The sequence below is a fragment of the Penaeus monodon genome, chromosome 42 (assembly GCF_015228065.2).
Source record: "Penaeus monodon isolate SGIC_2016 chromosome 42, NSTDA_Pmon_1, whole genome shotgun sequence".
Lineage (NCBI taxonomy): Eukaryota > Metazoa > Arthropoda > Malacostraca > Decapoda > Penaeidae > Penaeus > Penaeus monodon.
In genome coordinates this window covers 20,684,133-20,696,454 of record NC_051427.1, presented here as the reverse complement: position 1 = coordinate 20,696,454, position 12,322 = coordinate 20,684,133, and positions in this window count along the sequence as shown.

Below are 12,322 nucleotides of genomic sequence, written 5' to 3'. Positions count from 1 at the left end.
CCCAAATCAGATCCTCTTGTACCATCCTTGGTTTAACCTTTGATACCCACTTTCGATTTCATTTGCAGATTAATTCAAAGGCCGCCTTGGCAAGAAAAACCTTACATTCGCTTTATCGATTTAAAAGTGCGGCCCCACGCACGAAGCTGCGTCTATACAAAACACTGATCAAACATCTCACCATACACATATACTTGCACTCACACAAACAGCATACACTAACAAGCGCAAACTCCAGCTTGTTCAGAATAAAGCACTCAGAGGTGGTAAGTTGGGATCAATCTATTACAACATCTGAACTCCACGAGGAAGCTTCTCTTCTTCCTCTGAACATCGAGTGGCGTAGGTCCGTCTGTAAACAGACCGACACACTCCGTGCTTGGCATACCGACTGGCTGGATAGACTCGACACCATCTTTCGTTCCGGCAGGAGATCGGGATTAGGCCATGATCTTTTTTCTTTGACATGGGACGAAGAAGTGGATGCAGCTTTTAGGCTCGGCCGCTTCCTTTGAAGCCACCTCCTACTCTTTCATTCTCGTTTTTCCCCTTCCCCTATCCCTTTTTTTGTGTGTGTGTTCTCGTTCTGTTCCTTTTTAACGTAGTTTTTCTTTTGGTTCGTTGTGTTTTTAATTTCTTAAATAATTAGTTAACCTCCCTTTGCTACAGCCCTCACATCCCCGTTTTTAAATACCTTCATCTCGTCACCTGACGCTTTGTGACTGCCATACCTCACCCCCGCTTCCTCATTATCCTTCGCCATAGCGTGGACCCAACACCCTTTATCCTTCCCTCACCATCCCACTGGTTTCGGTTTCCGGCACGTGACACTTGCTGCTTGTACTCGTGCCAGAGCCATAAATCCTTTGCCGTAAGGATTTATGCGAGCCGAGGAAAGAAGTGTCACGGACAGTGGTGTTAACCTAAACTTGACGTGGCCGCCAGGGCCGCGCTTCTCCGTAAGCCCTGCTACCGACGAAGGGGAACCTTCTGTTGACACAGGCGGGAATGGCCAGCCCCTGATTAGCGACCACTTTCGTGCTTCAGCAGCATAGGTTAGCCGAGGGATAGCCCTGGTGCCACGGTCGAGGAGGCCATGCCCAGAGCATACCGCAGATGGCGCCTAAACTGTTAACTTTTATCCCATCCTCCCCGGTTAGCCGAGAATCCTGCTGCTCTTCGCTATAGCGGGGTCCCGGGCCGCGCGCCTGACCCACTTCCCACGAGAACGCTCAAGGTCGCAGGGTACTCGCACCCCACGACCTACCCTACAACTATTACCCCAAACTTTACCCTGCGTGCTGGGTTAAGCCCCGACTCCTTTTTCCTCTACTATAATTCATTTTCCTCCCCCCAGATCCTTCCATATAATGATAACAATTATAATAATAAAGATAATATTAATGATAATGATAATCGCTACTAATAATGATAAAAACACTACTTCTACTACTACTACTACTAATAATAATAATGATAACAATAATAACAATAATAATAATAAAAATAATCATAACAATAAAGATAATAATAATGATGATGATGGTAATAATACTATTAATAACGACAAAAAAAAAATAAAAAAAAAATAATAACAATGATGATAATAATAATAACAACAACAACAATAATAATGAAAATAATCAAAGCAAAAAAACGTTCCTATCATCAACATTGACTAAATCATATTTGCAGAGAAAATTTCGGAATCCGATATCGGGTGGTTCCTTGGCGCCACGTTGTCTGGCGGCGCTCGAGGCCAACGGATTTCTGTCTACTTTGCGGTAGTTTGAAATTTTATTCTGAGAAAGAGAAATTTTATTTCAATATGTTTCGATTTTACCAGAAAGAGATAGATAGACAGATTTTATGAAAGAGAGAGAGAGAAAAAGAGAGGGAGAGAGAGAAAGAGAGAGAGAGAGAGAGAGAGAGAGAGAGAGAGAGAGAGAGAGAGAGAGAGAGAGACATGTCTGTCTGCCTGTCAGTCTGTCTGTCTGTTCATCTGTGTGTCAGGCTGTCTTTCTATGTCTTTCTATCCGCCTTTCTGTCTGCCTATCTGTCTGTTTGTGTGTTTGTCTGTATATATGTATGCATGCTTCTGTTATGATTAGGTGTGTAACCATTCCATTCATATTCCCGACTCCAAAACAAAATGGCGGCTGGAAAATGGAGAAAACACATATTATGCATGAATTTTTACGTGTATTTTTTACGTGTATGTGTGTGTGTGTGTGTGTGTGTGTGTGTGTGTGTCTTTGTGTGTTTACAGTATATGTATATTGATAGATAATAATAGTGGTAACAACAACAACAATAATAATAAAAATAATGATAGTAATGATGTTCATGATTAGAAAAAAAGATAACAATAATAATATTAATAATGATTATAGTAATGATGCTGTTATTACCACTGCTGTGAATAATGAATTTGAATAATAACAATAATAAGCTAATAGTAACAAAAATAAAGATGATAATAAGTATAATGATAATGATAATAATAATAGTGATGATATTAATATTTCAGATAATAATAACACAACAGTAACAAAACAAGAACAATAATGATAATGTTATTATCATTATCATCATTAATGATAATAAATAATATATATAATTAATAATAAATAATAATAAAAATAATAATATAATAATAATAATAACAATACCATGATAATAATAATAATGATACTGATAATAATACTGATAATAATACCAGAAATGATAATGATATACCGACATGATAATTATATACCGCCATTAGCGTGCAGCAAGAGAGGTCCCAGGCATTCTCAGCGGGTCAGATTGTATTAAAAAAAACCGTACAGCTTCGCCGAGAGGCCGAGCGAAGGAGAGTCATTCAGAGGACCTCGAGGATGGAGAGCATGAAGCACCTAGGCCTCGCCTTCCGCAGCTCCCTCTTTCTCCGCCCGCATGCGGCCTCGGGAGGAACAACGCTACAATTGCTTGAACTGAAAATTACCTTCATATAATAAACTTGTCCAGTGTCGATTAATGTTTTAAACCTATATTTCTGATCCGCACTATTACCTTGCCATTCCTTCCGTCAGGCAGCAGTTACAGTTACAGCTGTACATGAATCCGGTTGTGCGGGCCAGTCATACGTAAGTGATTTCTAGGCTGCAAGCATATCTGCTCTAGGGAACGTCAAGGATACAAAAAATACAAACATGCCTCTGAAGAATGTAAATAAAAACAGACAGGGTCCAATTCATTACTTTTTTGCTGTTAACTAAGATTAAAATCGTAAGCAAAGGGTTTCTTGCACGTAATGGTTTTCGATCAAGCGTGTGAGGAGATGGTAGCAACACGAATAGTATTACCAAACCATAAGGTGTCGAGAAAGATGAGGTTTCTTGGCGGCCGACTGTGTGCTGGGGGCCTTTGCCATTTCGGACACACCCCTCCTGGGACTTTCTTGACAGACTTGTTCGAGAAACTTCGTCTGGTATCCCATATGGCTGTGAATGCTGGCCATGTACACAGACACCTGCCGGTGGGTCTCTCTCTTTCGTCTTTCGCCTCACAGATGAAATGTCAACATTGACTCTCGTTATCTCTTCGCTCTTCCTCGGATTGTCTGTATCTTCACCATGTGAATTGAAGCGGTCACAATAGTAACAGTCATAATAATAGTAGTCATAATAATAGTAGTCATAGTTGTAGTAGTCATATCATTATCATAGTAACCGTAGTAGTAATAATAATATTAGGAGTAGTAGTATCAGTATCATCATCATTTTCGTTATTATTATTATCGTTATCATTATTGTTATTATTATTACTATTATAGTTTTAGTCATTATTACCATTATCGATATCATTATCATTATAATCTTTAACAATGCTAATAAAAATGATAAGATAAAGATGATGGTGGTGTGGTGGTGATAAAATTGTGGTGAAGATAATATTGGTAACGATAATAATGCTAATGATAACGTCAGTAATAATAATGACAGTAATCATATGTATTTATCATTAATATTATTGTTTTTGTTTTATTATTGTTACTATTATTATTACTATCACGATTATTGTTGTTCTTATTATCATTATAGTTATCATCATCATCATCATCATTATTATCATTATTATAATCATTATTATTGTTATTATTATTATTATCATTATCACTATTATTATTATTATTATTATTATAATGATGACTATGATTATTATCATTATCATTATTATTATTATTAGTAGTAGTAGTAATAGTAGTAGTTGTAATAGTAGTAGTTGTGATAGTAGTAGTTGTAATAGTAATAGTTGTAATAGTAATACTAGTATTAGTAGTAGTAATAGTAGCAGTAGCAGTATCATCATTATCATTTTCATTAATATTATTATTATCATCATCAAAATATATATATGTATAAAGGAGCTCCCAAACCTCAATCTCGTCCCTTCCCGCGTCCCCGAATTGGACGAGTGAGGCAACAGTTCGCGTCGTCACAGCCAGGAACTCGTCCCCCAGGCGCCTGAGCTCTTATAAACCTCCCATCACCGTCTCTCATCATTACAACTTGTCTGCCAACAACGAACACCATGGACGCCCTTTCAGCAAGCACCGGTTCGAGGGTTCAAGGTTTCTCCTTCGACCCCTTTGCCCAGAGACGCTCCCTCCACAAGTCCAGCCTGTGGGCGGTCTCCGAGGGCAACACGGTGCTTCCCGACGGCGTCATCCTCCGCTGGACGTCCGACCGAGCCAGTTACCGCTTCGCTGAGAGGCCGAGCGAAGGAGAGGCGTTCCGTCGGAGGGCCTCGAGGAGGGCGAGCGTGAGGCACATATCTCGCGTGAGACAGCACTCCGGCCTCGCCTTCCGCAGGTCCCTCTCATTCCGCCCGCATGCGGCCTCGGGAGCCGGGAATCACTTTCCGCTTCTCCTGCCGGTTCCAAGACCAAGTTCTCCTTCAGGAAAGTCCTCGCCAATGCCATTAAGAAGCAGAAGAAAGCGCTGAAGGACCTTTGCAAGAGGAAGCAGGGTCCTTCGTCGAGATCCTCCTTGGACGAAGCGTAAATCTCACCCCCGAAGGCGATAGTGAATTAAAGGAACGGATAATTAGACTAAAGAGCTAATTGCCTAAACTATGTAATAAACTTTCCCAGTGTTAATGAATGTTTTTATTTCCTTCTCTTCTTCAAACACATCCACCTAATCATTATGATTCAAAAATAATAATAATTCATAATAATCTTAATAATTATTATTATTATAATGTAGATTATGATTATCATTACTACTACTATTAGTAGTAGTAATAGTTGTAGTTGTAATGGTAAAGATAATAATAGTATTAGAAGTAGTAATAGTAGTAGTAGCAGTATCATCATTATCATTTTCATTAATATTATTATTATCAGCATCATCATTACTATTATTATTTTCATTACTATTATAATTATAATCATTATTACCATTATCGTTGTCATTATTATTATCATTATGATTATAATTTTTACTGATGATATCAACAATAATAAAAGCAACTACGATGAAGATGATGGTGGTGGTGTGGCGGTGTCGTTTCGTGGTCTGGTGGTAGTAGTTTTGGTGGTGGTGGTGTGGTGGCGATGGTGTAATGGTGTTGTGGTGATCTGCTGGTGGTATTAATGGTGGTGGTGGTGTGGTAGTGACAGTAGTGGTGGTGGTGGTTGTGGGGATGATGGTGTGGTGGGGTTGGTGATGATGATGATAACAGTAATAATAATAACAATGATAACCGGAAATAATCCAGATAACATTAGCCATAATGGACGATGATGGAAATAATATTAGCATATGCTGTATGAGATACTGGGAAGCAAAATCATACATGAATAACTTCCTAGTAAATGTATGAATTGAATATATTAAATAGGCGAGTTATTTCCATGCGTGTAAATGAAATATGGCGCAAAAAGCCTTTGACTTTTATACCTTAACCTATTGATCACGCTTTAACGTACTGTCCAATGTATTTTTTGTGGATTTTGTTGCATGCATATGGCTCCGTAGGTACTTAGTCAGCAAGGAGTCAGTTAGTAGGGCCTATCAACCCCACCGAGTTCCCTAGCAACAGCTGCAAGGGCTTATTTCGACTCTAGCAGAGGTTTCTTCTTTCCTGAGAAACCTTACTTTCATCCGACCCTGCGCGGGCGAGTTGCTAATTTCACTCCTACTTGTCGCTAAACCCTTTCTAAAGGATATGCTCAGGTACCAGTAGCAATGCCGGTTTCATTGACATAATATGAAGCAGAAGCAACACTGATCCCAATTGAAATTAGTTGATAAATGTATATGCTTTTTAATTGTCTTCTAAATTATAAAAAAGGCAATTTTATTTTTCTTAACTGCTTACTTTTGCACAAATACTGATTCTACCAACTTCTCTGGAAAATAGTATAATTCATGTTTTGGGCTATTGATTATTCTCTCATATAAAACAGAATATATAAAAAAAGTGAATAAAGGAGCTCCCAAACCTCAATCTCGTCCCTTCCCGCGTCCCCGAATTGGACGAGTGAGGCAACAGTTCGCGTCGTCACAGCCAGGAACTCGTCCCCCAGGCGCCTGAGCTCTTATAAACCTCCCATCACCGTCTCTCATCATTACAACTTGTCTGCCAACAACGAACACCATGGACGCCCTTTCAGCAAGCAACGGTTCGAGGGTTCAAGGTTTCTCCTTCGACCCCTTTGCCCAGAGACGCTCCCTCCACAAGTCCAGCCTGTGGGCGGTCTCCGAGGGCAACACGGTGCTTCCCGACGGCGTCATCCTCCGCTGGACGTCCGACCGAGCCAGTTACCGCTTCGCTGAGAGGCCGAGCGAAGGAGAGGCGTTCCGTCGGAGGGCCTCGAGGAGGGCGAGCGTGAGGCACATATCTCGCGTGAGACAGCACTCCGGCCTCGCCTTCCGCAGGTCCCTCTCATTCCGCCCGCATGCGGCCTCGGGAGCCGGGAATCACCTTCCCGCTTCTCCTGCCGGTTCCAAGACCAAGTTCTCCTTCAGGAAAGTCCTCGCCAATGCCATTAAGAAGCAGAAGAAAGCGCTGAAGGACCTTTGCAAGAGGAAGCAGGGTCCTTCGTCGAGATCCTCCTTGGACGAAGCGTAAATCTCACCCCCGAAGGCGATGATGAATGAAAGGAACGGATAATTAGACTAAAGAGCTAATTGCCTAAACTGAAAGAGATTTTTATGTAATAAACTTTCCCAGTGTTAATGGATGTTTATATTTCCTTCTCTTCTTCTTAAAGGATGACATGTACTCTTAAAAACAAATGACATGTTCCCCTAAAACAAAAATAACATTTATTTAATCGTGCTTTCTTTCAAATCGCTTTTAAGTGCAAGAATTATTTCAAGGGAGATCTCGACAGCGGAGCTTGCTTTAAAAATTCCTTGGTACTTTGAACTTCCATCAAAATATCTTTTCGAAGAAAACATGAATATAAGATGAAGTATAATTGCTGGCAATTTTCCCGAAGTGTTAGTTATCCCTTCGCGAAAAAACAAAACAAAAAAAAGACCATCGCGCTATTAAATGACTAGCTCTAAATCGGTTCACATCCACCAGGAATGTTTTATTCATGAATTCCATTATTGATAATTTACATTTTACGAAGGAGACGCGCAGGAACAGAAGTAAATCAAGAACGATACACGGGCGCGTTGCCCTAAACGACAAACTGAGCTTAAGTTGACAGACAGTTCTGAGCCGGCACTCTCTACAGACTTCAGTTTCTTGGCCCTGCTCTCTCCTTCTCTGAGGTAAGTTAGTTGTTCAATTGTACTGTCCTTTCGCTAAATAATAGTTAACGGTGGTGAAGATAATATTGGTGACGATAATAATGCTAATGATAATATCAGTGATAATGATGGCAATCGTCATACTAATCTTAATATCATTATAATTATGGTCATCATCGTTATTTTGATTGTTCTTATTATCATCATAATTATTATCATCATTATTATTATTCTCATAATAATAATGATGTCAAGTGTTTATTATCATTATCATTATTATTAGTCGTAATAATTGTAGTAGTAGTAATAGTAATAATAATAGTAGTAGTAATGGCAGTAATAGCATCATCATCATCATTTTCATTATTATTATCATCATCATCCTTATCTTTATTATTGTTATTGTTATTACTATTACTATTATAATCATAATTATTATTATCATTATCGATATCATTATTATCATCATTACCATTATCATAATAATCTTTAATGATGACAATAACAATGCTAATAAAAACAACAGTGATAAGTAGATGATGGTGATGGCGGTGGTGGTGCATTGGTGGCGTAGTGGTGGTGTTGTGGCGGTGGTGGTGATGTGGTGGCGTGTTGGTGGTGTGGCGTTGGTGGTGTTCCGGTGCTGGTGGTGATGATGATGATGATGTTGATGATGATGATGATGATGACAATAAAAATAACTACATTAGCAATAACAATAACAAAAAAGAACATTAATAATAATAATGATCATAATCATAGCAACAATAATAACGATCATAATGATGCTGATAATATTAGCCATAATGATAATGACAATTAAAATAAAAATGTCAGCATATGCTGTACAAGATATTTGAGTAAAAAATCATAGTGGCGATAAATAACTTCCTATTTGATATATAATTTGGATATATTACATAGGCGAGTTATTTCCCATGCGTTTAGATTAGTTTGGGCTAACTGCACAGGCGTGGGCGAGGTGTGGTCATTACATTATATAATGGTATTGCTTTTGAATTTTGGGCTATAACGTTATTATGATAAGTATTACATCAATTAAAGGAATGGAACAATTACACAGTCCTTTATGTACTCATCTGCCACGCCGGCGTACAGCTTTGGGCGTGGAAAGCCGTTGCTACATTTGATGTGCGGTCATGTGGTACTACATTCCAAATTTAGGATACAACATAAGTAAACCTTCTAAGACACCAGATGATATGAAATGGTTACATAATTCTCCTTACCTCGTGCAAGGTGGTCTGAAAGGCTGTAACACATGGCACTCTAAGATATAATGTGCACGTGTTCGCTTATATTCTTCATTACACAGATTACACTTAGTTTCTTCGACATTACAAACTGTACTGACCTGCCATTACAGTCTATATCCAAACCTGATTTTTGCGGTCATAATACCACACTGTCTTGTTCTTGTTTTATATAAGTCATAGATTAATGAATCTTGCATAAACCGGTCATAGTGCTTTATGCTACAGCTTTCAGAGCAATGAAAATTAATCAACTCAGTCAAGTCCTCTTTACAGGAAGCTTTAATGATGTACAAAATCCTAGTATGAGGTACCTCAAGAGCTACGAGGGAGCTTCAAAAAGTTCGTGGAAAAAGTCCATACCTAAAAATCATATGGGAGGATTTTGATTTCAATGCACCTGAACATTCTTGTACCAATGACGTGTACAGACATGAACCCTTAAATGCAGGTAATAATGCATCGCCCGCCAATTGGAAGTCAGTTACCATTCAAGCAACATGGAATCCACCAAAATCGAGGCCAGGACAAAAATTAAATTCATGGTGAAACTCGGTTGAGAGAATAGGCAAATCATTGACGCTTTGGAAAAAAAATTGGTGACAATGCCCCTAAGAAATCAACAACCTACAAATGGATAAGTTGGTTCAGAAGTGGAAGAGACGAAATTGAAGATGAGCCCCGCAGTAGCAGGCCATCAACGTCAGTTTGTGAGGAAAACATTGATGCTGTTCACGACCAGACTGAAAAGGATAGACGAATAACCACTGAATCAATAGCAGACACACTCAGCATCTCTGTGGGTTCTGCAGACACAATTCTGGGTAGAGAGTTTGGGGCGAACCAAGCTTTCCAGTCGATGCGCCCAGATCAGCAGCAAACAAAGGTAGTTATTTCTGTGGAATTTTTGGACAAATGCAGAGGGGATTTTGCTGGTTGACTCCCTCGAGAGCAAAAAAATAATTACATCTGTATATTATGAATGCATTTTGAGAAAACTCCAAAAATCTCAGAAAAAACGCCCTGGGAAGCTGCATCAACGCGTTCTCTTCCACCACAACAATGCACCCATTCACGGCGCTCTACAGAGCTGTGCTACGGGAATTTCGATGGGAAATCGTCCGACATCCACATACAGCCCTGATTTAGCCCCATCCGACTTCTTTTTGTCTCCAAACTTAAAAAAAAATATATAATGGAAAAGGTACCAATTCTCCATTGTTGAAGATGTATAAAGAGTTGCTCTGACATGGTTCAGAACACACGACCCTCAGTTTTACTCACACGGACTGAAAGGCTGGTATCAAACGTTTGCAGAAGTGTAATGACCTGAATGGAGCATATGTTGAAAAATAAACATCATAGCTGAAACTGTTTTTTCATACTGTCCTTTTTCCACGAAGGCTCTTCATATATCCTTGCTTGTCACATGCTGACTTTGCTGGGCTATCAGTATGATCATGCCTAGGGATTCCAACATGCGATGGAATCCAAACAAAACGTATATCATGACCTCGTTCTTTTGCACGATACACGTTTAACCTCCTGATGTCATTTGCAATATTTCCTGCACCTTTGTCTAGAGTTTCAGAGCCTGGAGAGCACTCTGTGAATCACAGAAAATTACCCCTGAGCCTTGATTCAGTAGATATTCGGTGGCCATGAGTATTCCTGCCAACTCAGTTTGCTGAGTCCTACAATCCTGGTGCTGCAAAATATTGTTTTTATATACAATAAAAGCGCATCTTGCTTTGCTTCCAGACTGCAAGGATCCGTCAATGTAGCATTCATTTGCATTGGACAGAGTTTCAAGATGTTCATTTATAATTGCAAGTGCATACTCCTTAAGTATAGGAGGAAGGATACCGTCTTTTGGGGGGCAGTCGTATAATATACATTTAGGTCCGACGTTTTCCACGGTGCAACAGAACGTCCATGTAGGATCTTAGTTATGGGTATGTTCAGCTGAGATAAGTGTTTACGTGTTACTTGTATCCATGGATTTGAGTATGAATCGATGTTGTCATTCAGAGTAAGCTCCTCTGATATAAGTTTTGATTGTCTCTGGAACTCTGTACAGTGGAGGGGTTCTCTAATTGATTTGACACTAAATGTGGTATGTATGTATAATATTCTCTCGTAAACAGAAAGTAAATTAAGTTCTGTTCTCATATTCACAATCCTTGTTGTTCTAGGGGCACCAAGAATGATCCTCACGACTCCATTTTGTACAATTTCTAAACTGGTCAACTCTGCTTCCTTGAACAATATCAGGGGCAATGCATGATAATCAATGACTGACCGTATGTATGACAAGTAAAACAGTCTCGCAATATTGACATTGATACCATGGTCTTTGCCAACCGGCTTCAGCCGCTCCCACAGCCTTTTCTTCAGGTTTCTGCTGAAATCTGCATCATTGACAATCATCCCGAGGTATTTGTATTGGATCTAGCTCAATATTACTTATGACACCTCAGCAGAGGGATTGTCTTTGGGTTAAGTGCCTTGTTTTTTTTCAGTCGAGATTATCAAACCACACTCAGTAGCCCTTGCTGAAAATATATCTAAAATCTCTTGCATTCTCCCCTCGGATGAGGATTTAATGCAAATATCATCGGCATAGCAAATAATGGAGTCACTGCCATCAAGTGGTATATCACCTTGTAATCTCTGCATTAGGATATTAAATAGCATGGGACTAAGTACGCCTTCCCCATGCGTGTAAATGGAATGTGGCGTAAAAGCCTTAGACTTTCACATTTTAACCCACTGGTCACGTTTTAATGTACTGCCTAATGTTTTGTGAATTTTGTTGCACGCTTATGGCTCCGCAGGTACTTAGTCACCAAGGAGCCAATTACTAGGGCGTAGTAACCTCCTTGAATTTTCGGCTTCAGTTGTCTAATGCTATTAACTTCGATCTTGTTATCTTTATTATTGATATTATTAGTATCATAATGCTATCAAAACACTAATGACAATAAAGAATGAAAGAAAATAGGATAAACAGGTGAGATAAGTAGGACTAATACCTGACACTTCTGTTAAGTACTTATAGAGCTATCTATGTGTAAACACAATACATTAAAATTACAGTGGACATCCGCGACCATTGGGTGAATACACAGCAAAACCAATTTTCATTTTGAAAGCAAAAATTCTTTAGTAGTAAAGATAGCGGTAGGGCACTGAGCATCCAAAGGCTTATCCGATAACCTATGACCATAGGACCGCCATAAAAGGTAATCAAGTATTAAAGTTTAATCCAGTTCTAATACGCATGCGCAA